Raw genomic sequence first — 14,070 nt, 5'->3', positions numbered from 1 at the left:
AATGTTAATACAAATACAAAGAGATAACTTTTCATCCCAAATACTATCTCTTCACTTATCTCCATTTTTTTCTCTAAAATTTGATAGCAAAGTTCATTAAATTTCAGTTGTAATTCATTTTGAATTATATTTCCTTTTGATTTTGCTGATAATCTATTTGGTTATGTAAATGCTTGATGCAAATGGGAAGTAATTTTTGGTTTTCCATTTGAAGATATGACAAGTATGAGATCTAGACATGAATATTGATGATCTTTTCACAAAGTGTCAAGATCAGATCCAAAAATAGGTGTGTGATCTATGTGAGTTATAACCCAATGGATAAGGCATTGGCCATCCTTATAAGTTGATCTAACTGGAATAATTTTCGTAATGCAAAAAATTTATATTAATCAATCTTTTAATGTTCTATTATTTAATTTTAAAATGCCATCTTATGCTTGATTTATGGGATTTAGGATTTGGTAAAGTAGTTGGTTATCATCTCTTTATTGCTATTGAATTAGAGGAAAAAGGCTAAATCATTTGTTATTTCTAGAGTCCATATTGAGAACATTGATTTTAGAGTAAATAAGAATGAATTCTTAAGGTAAACACACCCAAATCTTGTAGAATTCAAAGTGGAGAAGATTTTAAAGTCTTGTTAGTTGGTCCTTTTATTTTTCTTTTCAGAATACCCAAAATGGTTTTTAGCTAATTTCTAGGTTTTTTCACATTCTAAAGGGTAGTTGAAATCTTTAACAAATCAAAACCCAACACCCTTATTACATAAATTTTCATTTCATGATAAATATATATATTGCTTGTTCTTTCTTAATGATTTTACATTATAATGTTACATAGGTTTCTTCCAAGGATATATAATAAATAGACTTCAAGAATCAATCTTCTAGAACTACTCAACAATGATCCATGTAAATCCTTCCATGAAAACTCGATCACTACCTTAAAAATATTTTACCACCCAACTATATTGATCCATAAATGGTCCACTCCCCTAAGATAGGATATAAGACCATGATCCACATAGGTTCTAAGGAAATATAAGGCTTTTACCCCAAAATTAGAGTACACAGGTAACACAAAGCCACACAAATCATAATGCCCCAAAATGAAATCACAAGGAAAATATTTAAATAGAGGCAAAATCAGAGTTAGGGGTTTAACCTCATCTAGGTGAGTGTCATCACACAACCCTCAAATGTTGGGATCAACCTCCTGAATCAATTTCATTATGTCATATACAAGCCTTATACAGAATGACATATGGTCCTAGTACTCCAACAATGCATATGTGACCTTATTAGACTTTCCTTAATGTTGGGACCAACCTTGAAAACCATTGTCATCCTATAGCATCAAGGCCTTATAGATGATGACATATAGTCCCAATACTCCAAAAAGACAAGTATGGACTAGTATCACTTATCTTGATTAATGTGTTAACCCAACCCCCCGCATAACCCATAACACATAACTCACATGCAGAGCTAGCCTACTCAAGGCTTTGGTTTCTACTACATAGGATCATCTAGTTACCACTTTTAGGTCCCAACACCTATGGTGAGCCACTCACCTAGGGCCTATATCCTACTAAAAAATCCAAATCCAAAATCATAGAAAATTTAAAAGCACAACTCATTCTTAGTGTCCCATATCCATAGTTTAAACAAAACCTTAACACATTATATAAGCATCACCATGCATAAACAATAAAAAAGGGAATGAATATTATAAGCATATGTCTTTACAATAATTTTCAATGCTAAACATAAATGGTATATGTTACATAATAATTTGACATGCCTCTAGTGTCTTAAACAACAATTGGGAGCATGAAAACCCAAGTTAGAGGTCAAACTGGTTTTAAAAGTCTCCAAATCAAACACATATAATTCCAAGGCATTTAATAGAAACTTGTAGCATGCACAAGAAACTAGGGATAAGAACACATGAAAGATATTGCAATATAATCTTGTATGACTTGAATTACCATGAACCCTCTAATAGAAAATAATATGTCTCCAAAAGCTAGTGGCTAAATACCGTAGGAGAATATGTATCAATTTTCACACATAGAAACTCAAAAAAAAAAAAATAACTCCAAGAATTGAATATAAAATTATAGTACATCAAGAGAATATTAAAAAAGATCTATATTTAACCAAATAAATAAGGTAACTAATAATTTCAATCCATACCTCATGTCCCACGAAGATTCAATGAAAGGAGGAGCAAGGAGATAAATAGACTAAAATAAATCCACTTGAGATGCATCATTCAAATCCTCTCCACTTTCACAAATATCCATGGAAGAAAAATAAATCACACAATAATAAATCCCTCTCTCAACCCTTTAAGTTTTCATATATAAATCTCTCTCCAAAAAGGAAGAACTTTATAAATCCTTAAATAATTATACTCACAAACTCTCTCTCACATATCATTAATTTTTCTCCATTAAAATATTTGTAAGTACCAAAAATCTCTCTTCTAACTTTCAGCCATCCCCCTCCTTCACATTTTAATTTTACACCACATATATGTTCTTGAATAGCTTTCATACCCCTTTAGGGGAAAATACACCACCCTTTTAAATAAAAATAATTCCAAAATTTGAAACGCCTTAGTTTATGTAACTAACTACCATTTCACAAGTTATCTAGGTATATTAAGGGTAAACTAAGGCTATTTTAGGGGTATACAATGAATAAATACTCTTAAAATAATGTAAATACACTCTCTCATGCTTTATAACCCATTTTCTTATGCCTTTCATTGTATTTATGTTTTGATTTCATATTCTTTCACATGGGTAACACATATTACCTTTCTCTCTTGAATGCATGTTATAAATCCTCTTCTAAATACTTATGCTTTTTATTTTATCCCTTTTTTAATTTTATTTTTAATATTTAATAAGATTTCTCTTTATGTCTAAGTGTATAAGTAAATCATTCACAAATAATTTATAACATACACAATATTTAAATATATTAACTATGTAATGATGCATATTTATATATGTGTGCACCTATACATTCTTATATAAATACACCAAAAAAATATCATAGATGATTTATATGAAAATACAAATATCTAGATCATGAACAAATAATTCTCAACACAAGAATCCACTGATCAAACCATCAAAAGAAATGATAAAAATATAATCCCCAAACTAGGTGACCAACTTCCTATTAGATTTCTAAGGATGTAAGGATTCCCATATGGATCATGGTTCCATCACCTTTTTAACAAAAACTAGTTTGAATATTTTGAGGCATGATCTAACCTATGTAGCTAGGTGGATTCAATGGTTGGTACTTGCACACACCTGCATCACCAACCAACAAAATACATTACCTGTGTGTGTGTAAATAGTGACATACAAGAATGGAGGAGTGTGGCATCATGAAAATCTCTCGATGAAGTGACTACGATTACCTCCCCTCATCCAAAAGACATACCAAGAAGAGTAAATAAACACATATATAAGACACCTATTAGAAAGAAAAGTCCACCAATATAACTGAGAGGAATAGGTGAATCAATAATCCAATTATTAAAACACTTATCAACCTTATTAATACTTAAGTATGTGAATAATATAATCAAAAACCATAACAAGATTCTCATACACAATAACACCAAATATGTTAACTAGGGAAACCCTTGATCAGAGGGAAAACCTTGGTGGAGATGGTACCCACAAAATGATGTACTAATATAAATGTTCCTTGTTAGAGGATGGACCCTATTAGGATCCAATAAAATACATTCAGTACATATCAATCCCTGTTAGGAGTTTTTTCAACCCTATTAATAGTTGCGCCAACCCTGCTAGGAGCTGTAGAAGGTAGATGGACCTAGTGTAGTGTCCAAACAACTTCAAGGTTAAGATCACTAAACTCACAATCTAACTAATCTCTATATTATTCCTTGTAGAATTATAGAAATGTATAACTCATCTTGTATGCTCTAACCAAACTTATCCTCTTTGGATTTTGCTACTAGATCACCAACTTTTCAACCAATAATCCTTTGGATCACTTACTCACATTTACCAAATACTTCACTTATCACTTATCAAATTCACACTTCATCAAAAGGAAAATAACCTTCCTTTATACCATATCCACAAAATAATTCCTTGAGTCGGCATTGAGGCTTTCCCAATTAATTATAATAGTACCTCTTTAGGATAATTAATTATTTTATAATTACACAACTATGTCATCTCATGGTCTTTACAACTTATCATATGTGTGACCTCAAACCTTATGCATTGACTAATGTCATGTTCAGGTTGTCTACTATCACTATCTAACTATTTGTATCAAGATTCTATCTCTATTAGGTGATATAATCAAAACATCATAAACTTCTTCTTAGGTTCTTTGTCTGTAAATTATCCTTTTGTAAATTAAACATATCTTCTACATATCTTTGACTCTTTGTATGCACACTTAACCACTTCATCAACACATAGTGTAGAAAAAATCCTTAAGTGCACTTGACCTTATCATCAATACTCTATTTGTACAAACTCATTCTCTTTCTTCTACTCTTCCATTCCTCATAGAAATAATGTTATGTTGACACCAATGACAAACACAGTCATGAATGCAACATGTCAATCTCCCCAAGCTCTCTAGCAATGCTAAGGATACTCCCCCAAAAGAATACCATCACTATTCATGCTAAGAATGCCCCCCTTTGGAATTTATTGAAATATAGATGAAAAACCTCTAAGTTCCCAAAATACCAAATCAAACTTTATTATTGATGTTGTTCTCCTTTCCTTTTCAAATCATCTTCATCAATCAAATCTGACACTCACTAGAACACTATTATGTCTGTATCTATTTCTTTAGGATCAACATGGGTTGTTCATACTCTAACTCTTAAAAAAAACTCTCATTCGTACATGGATGGAAACCAATTGTTCACTTCTCCCACATTCATTGTTTCTCCCCATTGACATCAATAGTACTTCTACCTCATAGAGATGTCTTTCATGTACACACTTTCTCCCCCATTAGAGGATATTATCCCCCATTCATGGTACTTCTCTCTCCCCAATGATAGGAGATATTTTTCATGTATACTTCTTCCCCATTGACATCAATGAAAAAGGATTAATTATGTCATTCATCTTCTCCAAATCTTTAATCATCTCAAGTGTCCAAAGACATTGTTCTATAGCAACTACCAAGAGTCCTTAATGACTCTACTCATCTCAAATACTTTCCCATACAAGAAGCATCAACATTCAATCCAATCAAATAATAGTGATTTGTACCATTAGACTAATGCAATCTCTGTATCATCTACTCAAAAGTAGGCATGGGCATAACCCCAAGAATATCTCACAAGTACTCAAATGTATCTTTAGGCAAAGGCTTCTTAAAGATATCTACAATATGCTCTTAAGTGCTTAGATATTCCAATCTGATTTCTTTCTCTATAACTTTCTCTCTCAAAACATGATACTTAATAGATATATTCCTAGTCTTGGAATGAAAAACATGATTCTTAGACATACTCATTGTACTTATGTTATCACAATGTGCAATAATAGGTTTTGAAAACTCTATTCCAATGTCCTTCAGCATTTGCTTCATCCGCATGATCTTATTATAATTATTTTTTGCTACTATATGTCGTTCTTTAGTTGTACCCTATGAAATACAATCTTTTTTCTTTCTTAGCCAAGAAACCAATCTTCCTCCAAGGAAAAACATTCCACCACTAGTACTCTTTTTGTCATCCATACTTCCTACCCAATCTATATAGATAATGGGCATAAAGTGAAATCACTTGATCTATCATACCATAATCCAAAATTAGGTGTATGTAATGAGATTCTTTGGAGTCATCTTGAAATATTTTTACTATCCCAACTACATTTTCTATAACTAGTCTAGTGTGAGTCAGATATTACAATCCTACAATCATAGATCTATACTTCTTTTTCTCAATTGTAGGTGTCTCATTTGTGCTAGATAACTTGTGACTAGTTATCATATGTGTACAAACATGCTTACAACTTTCCAAACCAAATGTTTTTATTAAGCCTTTTAAATATTTTTGTTGTGATATGAAAATGCCATCTCTATTTTGCACAATTTGTAAACCCAAGAAAAAATTCATCTCACCAATTATACTCATCTAAAATTCATTTTTCATTTCATCAGAAAACTTATCACTTGCTTCATCATTACCTCCAAAGATAAAGGTCCTATTTTCTTTAGACAATACAAATCTTTCTTCAATATGCATACAATGTCCTTTTCTTCTAACCAAAGGAAATCCTTCAGGATTCTCAATGTAGACTTCTTCAAGTTCTCCATTCAGAAATGCTAACTTTACATCCATCTAATACACTTTGAACAATTTATTTGTTGCATAAGCCAAGAATATTCTTATTGCTTCCATTCTAGAAATAAGGGGAAAAGTCTCTTCATAGTCTATACCTTCTTGTTGTGAATATCCTTTGCATAATAGTCTAGCTTTATTCCTCACAACTTCACCTTGTTCATTCATCTTATTTCTGAGTACCCATTTAGTTCCTATAACATTCTTGTCTTTAGGTCAAGGAATCAATTCCCATGTCTCATTCTTCACAATCTAATATATTTCTTCCTTTATTTATTGAATCCAATAATCATCCTTGCATGCCTCATCTATTCTCTTTGGTTCAAATTGAGAAATCAAGCATAATTCATCATGTACTCTATTTCTTGTCATCACTTTGTTGTCTTTACTTACAATTATTTGTTTAGTAGGGTGATTGTTTGCCAAATTCATGTTAGGTGTAGGAGTCTTTATCTCAACTATTATCTATTCTCTTGGTTCAGATAATTGTTCTTCTCTTTTCTCAATAATTTGTACATCATTTTGCAAATTCTCTCTAATAGATTTAGGATTATCTTCTTCTTCATTAGAATATAATCCATCATTCTCTCTTTAACTCCAAACTTTTCATCTATTTTTACATTTGCACTTTCAAAAATTGTCTTAGTTCTGTGACTAAAACATTTTTAATCTTTGCTTTTCAATGAATAACCAAGGAACATACCTTCATCGCTTCTTGGATCAAACTTACCAATACCATCGTTCTCTCTTTAACTCCAAATATTTTGAATTACTTTACTAAAGGTGCATGTCCAAACCATAATTCATAGGGAGTCTTGTTTGTACCATAATTCATAGGGAGTCTTGTTTGAAAAATCTCCAACTTTTCTATAGTAGTGAACTTCCTATTGGGAAATGAAACCTTCTCCTACTTAGCCATAATACATTCCTTGCAAAAAATATTAGTAGGATTTAATATTTTAGGTAAATCTTTGATTGTAAATGTACTGCTAAACTTTACATTATTATCAAAGTTTATATGAAAAATTCTTTTATATCATAACCAACTATTATCTAGTTTCATAATCAAACAAGTTATCTTAGTAGGGTTTAATTGAAACACATTACCTTTAGATCTTGTACCTATTCCAATTAACTTACCATCCTTATCTTTGATAATGCAAGTCTTCTCTATGAACTACAACTGATAACCTTTATCAACCAATTGTCCAACACTCAACAAGTTGTGCTTTAACCCATGAATAAACTAAACATCATCAGTGTTAGTCTTTCTATCAAGAGTAATAGATCCCATCCCTATGATATGACATGTTGCATTGTTACCAACTCTAATAATTCCTCTATCATGATTTCTAAAGTTGACAAACTGATTCATATCTCTAGTAATGTGATATGAAAATCTATTGCCTATAATCTAATCAAATTTCTTTTCAACTTGTGAAACTCAGGATTTTTCTTCTTTAATTTATTTTTCAATATTTTCTTCTTTTATAGCCACAAATCCTAATTCAGCATCTCTTTCACTCTAAACTCTTTCCTCAAATTCATCATCTTCATTTGCATACAAACAATGTTTTCTAGGCTTGAAATTCCTCTTATACTTTTTCTCTCTTTTAGGACATTTAGAAGCATAATGACCAAATTCATTGCAAGTCCAACATTTTAAAAAATTCTTATTATATGCTTCTCTTCTCACAAGAAGGTCTATTCCTTCTTCAATTTTCCTATCTTCTCCAGATCTAGATTTTCTACTAGTAGGATAATCTCCATTGGTTCTTGTACTTCTTGAAAAAAAAGGACAAACACTTAATGCACTAAAAGTTTTTTCCACTTTGGTCAATTATCCACATTGTCTCAAACTTGATTCTATTGCTTCCAATCTTCTAAGTCTCTCTGGTGAAATTATCAGTGCAGGGTATTAGAAGTTCAATTATCTATACTACTTATTTGAATGATGATGTTAAGGTTTTCAAAATATTCCAATCTCATCATCCTCTTTCGATCCTTCACAAGAATTAATTCCTGCAATAATCTTAAATATTCTAGCAACATAGCTTCTCATAGATCCATCTTCTATCATTTTAACATCTTGAAACAAACATGTCCAATTTTGTTGTCTTACTCTTTTAGCATTCTTATCTCCTTCAAAACTAGTTTGTAAAGCCTTCCAAATTTTATGATATATTTCTAAAGATCTTACCTGACTATATTCATTTTCAAGAAGAGGTGATAATAGTGTTTCTCTAGATTTCATATTGCACATGAATAGGGCTCTTTTAGTTGCACTACATTCCTCAAGCTTGTTTTCTTCCACAATGTTTTTTTTATTGTTTGCTGAAAGCCAATATCCTAGACTCATACATAGAAAATGAGTCTTCATCTTTTCCTTTGATTTGTAATAGGTAGCTCCATCAAATTTAGGACTTTTTTTTCTAAAGTGACATGCCATTGATCTCCCAAAGTTGTTAAGCATTCTCTACAAGGACCCGATGCTCTAATACCAATTGTTATATAACTTAGAGGTGGGGGTGAGTCAATTATCCAACAATTAAATCACTAATCAACCTTATTAATCTTTAAGCATGTGAACAACATAATCAACAACCATAACAAGATACTCATACATGATAACCCCTGATATGTTAACTAAGGAAACCCTTCATTAGAGGGAAAACCCCAATGGTGATGGTACCTGCAAAATGATGTACTAATATAAATGTTCCTTTTTCAAGGATGGACCCTCTTAGGAGCCAATGAAATAGATTTTGTACATATCAGTCCTTCTTAGGAGACTTTAAATCCATGTTACGAGATTCAATCCTATTAGGAGTTGTTTCAACCTTGTTAGGAGTTGTAGAAGGAAGATGGACCCACTATCCAAATAGCTTCAGGGATAAGATGATTGAATTTATTGTCCAACTAATCTTTGTATTATTCCTTTTAGAATAATAGAAATGTATAGCTCTTTCTCTATCCTTTGACAAGACTTATCCTCTTCTGATCTCGATAACATATCACAAACTTTGCATCCAATAAACCCTTGGATCATTTACTTGGATTTACCAAATACTTTGCATATCACTTATCAAATTCACACTTCATTAAAAGGAAAATAACCTTTCTTTATACCATATCCTCAAAATAATTCCTTGAGTCAGCCTTGAGGCCTTCCCAATTAATTATAATAGGAACTATTTAAGATAATTAATTATTTTAAAATTATGCAACACCATTAGCTCATATTATTTACAACTTCTCATATGTACAGCCTCAGACCTTGCACACTCGTTGATATCATCATCAGGTTGTCTACTCTCACTATCTATGTGTGTGTATCATGATACTATCTTTGTTAGGAGATATAATCAAAACATCATAAATTGCTTCTCAAGTACTCTATCTACAAGATGTCCTTTATTAATCAAGCATATCTTCTGCATATCTATGACTCTCTATATGTGGACTATGCTTAACTTGATCATCAATGCATTATTTGTACGACCTCTTTTTCTATCTACTACTCTGTTAGTCTTCATAGAAACAATGCTATGTTGACATCAATGAAAAATATAGTCATGAATGCAACTTTCCAATCTCCCCAAGTGATCTAGAAATGCTTAGGATACTCTCCCAAAGGAATACCATTAGCATTCATGCTAATAGCACAATGGTTTAGTTGGGTTAGCTTAAGAACAAGTAATAACCATAATATTTATAAACAAGGTATTGGAAGAACAAATAATGAACATATAAAGCATGATACAATTCACCCATATACCCAATCTTCTGAAGCCATTATATAGAACATGATCAATTATCTAATGCAAAGAAATATCTAACATTATAAGAAAGAAAGTATGTGTATGATAAGTATAAGCATATTATAGAATAAGAACCTAGTTGATTACTAGTTTTTGAGTACATAAGAACCATTCTTTTGTGTTAAGAATGTATGATATTATCTTATATTTCTACCTATGCATGAATATGTGAAGTTAAGAAATCAAGGTGTACTAGAAGAAACCTTATACCCAACCTAGTCCAAGTGTAATTATACTATCTACAAAAACCCTACTAATATTGGTTAAGGTAAGAGGGGTGTTACATTGATGAAGGGTACTCCCCTTAATACCACAATAAAAAATAGAAATAAAGAACAACACAAATTGTGAGAATAAAATATGGATTCTTATTATCACTGCAAATGTAGAACTACAGATTTACAATATGAAAACCCACATGGGTGTCTTCCTTATAATAGTCTACAAGAAAAAGATGCAACTATCACCCAATACAACTCTAGATAACCTATGAGACTTCCTTATATAGACACTTTTTACTACTTAGGAAGGTTCTAGACAATAATCCCTAACCCTTGAGGCCAACCAACCTCATATTATAATAGTTTATTACACTTTATTAAATAAGATCAACTCAAGATAATTTACAAATTACATTTTTGGATAGGTCCACTATTGGAGATCATAACTAGAAAATTGTTGACATGACGGGCTATTATAACCCCAATCTAGAATCCTCAACTAGCGATCTACAACAACTAATTGCACAAGCATCCATCAATTGAGGTTTATCCTCATTTAATAGCCATTTAGGCCTTCATCATTGGACCTAAGGTTTGGATAGCCAAAATTCATACCAAACAATTTGTAATAACTACACCATATACATATGATATGACAATAAAAAGCATCTTGTAGGATCATAAACCTCCATATATGAGATTAGAACAATCTAAGCACATAATATCAACTAAATAAAATTAGAAAGCTCCAACAAACAAAAAATCTATATAGGAAAAATCCTTATTAAAAATACAAAATAGGAAATAGAAATATTTTTTGAGTGATGCAAGATTACTCTTACAGCTAGGATGCTCCTACATCAGACACCCAAGATAATTTGAGAAGTGACCCTATCATGTCTCAGGTAGTTAGAGGTAAACCAAGATGTTCAACCTCCTCCTATGATAGCATTGATTAATCCACCATTTTCCTCCATTTCCATTTGACCAAATACTCCTCATATTTTATTTTGCTCATGCTTCTTCCCACACAATTGTCCAATATCTCCTCAATCTCCTATTTAGCTGAAGTAGATGTTGAAATACTCTATTGTGCTTCTATAACTTCATCTCCATCACCTCCCTCATAATATTTGGTCAAATATGAAATGTTAAACATTGGTGAAATATTCAATTCAACAGAAAACTCTAATTCATATGCATTTCCAGAATCATGCCTTTTCACTATCTTACATGGACCAACATTCTTCATTTTCATCTTAGTATATGTACCCACTAGAAATCTCTCCCTCCTCAAATGAACCATGACTTCATCTCCAATCTAAAATTCTTTATACCTCATTTTTTATATCTGGCTTGGAAATATAGTGTGTATTCATCTTTATAATGTTCTTCCTCACCTCCTTATGGATGTTCTTAAAATGTTTAGCAAAATCTTTTTCTCCAGCACTACTTATTTCTTCTTTATCCAATAGCTTCAATTAAGAAAGTTTTCTAGGGCTTCTCCCATATATAATCTAGATGGTGATTTACTATTACTCCTATTGACATAATTATTATATGAAAATTCTTCTTGTAGTAAAATTAGATCCCAACCTTTTGGTTTATCTCTGATCAAGCATCATAGTAGATTCTCCAAACTCTAGTTCACAGCTTATGTTTATCCATTAGTATATGCATAATGTGATGAATTGAACTTCAAATTCATCTTTAATTCCTTCCATATTGTGTGCCAAGAATACCCATCAAAATTTATATCTTGATAAAAAACTATAGTCTTTGGCAAACCATGTAGTCTCGCCACTTCTTTGAAAAATAACTCTACCACATGAACAACATCACTAGTCTTCTTATAGGGAATGAAATGTGCAATTTTTAAAAAAATTTCAACCACCAAAAATAGTTAATCATTCACTCACCATGTCCTTGGTAAACCAAGAATGAAATCCATGATAACATCTTCCCATAGCTTCTAAAGTACAGGTAATGGTTGGTTGATATAACCCTATATTTTTCTTCATTCCTTTTGCCATCTAACATATTCTACACACTAAAAAAACCCCTTCACATCTTTCTACAACTATGACCAATAATTATTCTTAACAACCAAAGTAATGGTCTTATCTCTACCAAATTTTTTGACCAATCCTCCACTATGCTTCTCTTTGATGAGATTCTCTCTCATGGAACTTCTGGGAATGCACAAATGACTTCCCTTAAAAAATATAACATCTTAGATTATGAAATCCAACCACTTTTTTTGTCAAGTGTAACAATTTTTGTACAATCTTTCCATGCCTCACAAAAATTGGGATCCTCTAGATACAAATTCTTGAGTTTTTTGAACCCAACCATCTCAATCTGCATTTTTGTCAATATAACTTGTCTTCTACTAAGAGCATATGCAACATTGTTAGACTTCCCACTTCTCTATTTCAAAATAAATGTATAACTTTTCAAAAACTCAACCCATTTCAAATGCCTTTGATTCAATATTCCCTCACTATTTAGCTATTACAATGGTTGGTGATCAATGTATAAAACAAACCCTTTAGGAAGAAGATAGTATCTCCACTTCTTCAATATATGAACTATAGCATAAAATTCATGATCATAAACATAATAATTTCTTTTGGAATCATTCAATTTCTCACTGAAATAAGTGACAAGTCTACTTGCTTGGCTCAAAACAACTCATATTGCAATACTATTAGCATTATAGTCGACTTGAAATACCTTTTTAAAATTTGGAAGTGCTAAAACAAGTTTTTCTATAAATTTTTTTTTCAATAAATTAAAATTCTTATCCGCACCTACATTCCACTTAAATTATTTCTTATCTCCTGGCAATATTTTAGTCAAAAGTCCACAAATACTGCTAAAACCTCTAATATATTTTCTATAAAAACTAGCTAGTCCATGAAAATATATTACCTCTATTGCACTCCTTGGAGTAGGTCATTCAAAGATAGCCTTCACTTTCTCAAGCTCCATTTTTAGACCTTCTACTAATACTACAAGTCCCAAGTACACCAAATTCTTCTTCAAAAAACTACACTTCTTTAAATTTATCAAAAAAAATTTCTCCCTCATCTTGTCAAACACCTTAAGAATGTGCATAAAATGATCCTCCAATGTCTTACTAAAGATCTAAATATCATATAGGTAAAAATGAAAAACTTACCCAGAAACTCCTTCAATACCTCATTCATGAGCCTCATAAAAGTGCTTGATATATTCGTTAGCCCAAATGACATGACTAATCACTTGTACAATCCTTCCCTTGACTTGAAATCAGTCTTCCATTGATCTCCTTCTCTAATGTAAATTTGATGCTACCCACTCTTTTCAACTACATTTTTGAAATACACAACTCCACTCAAATAGTCTATAATATTATCCATCCATAGAAATGGAAATGTGTACTTTATTGTGATCTAGTTGATAGCTTATGAGTCTCTACACATCCTCTATTCCCCATTCTCATTAGGTTCTAGGACAATTGGTACAACACATGGACTCAAACTCTCTCAAATCATCCCCTTTTGTAACAACTTATGAACTTGTCTATTCAACTCTTCACTTTTTGCCAGTGTCATTCTGTGTAAACTAGCTCCTAAAATTAGGTCCATCTAGTGACTAGTCTT

This window comes from Cupressus sempervirens, chromosome 3 (assembly GCF_028749045.1).
Source record: "Cupressus sempervirens isolate cs-2001-9-10 chromosome 3, ASM2874904v1, whole genome shotgun sequence".
In the NCBI taxonomy this organism is placed as follows: Eukaryota; Viridiplantae; Streptophyta; class Pinopsida; order Cupressales; family Cupressaceae; genus Cupressus; species Cupressus sempervirens.
This window is presented reverse-complemented; position numbering follows the sequence as displayed.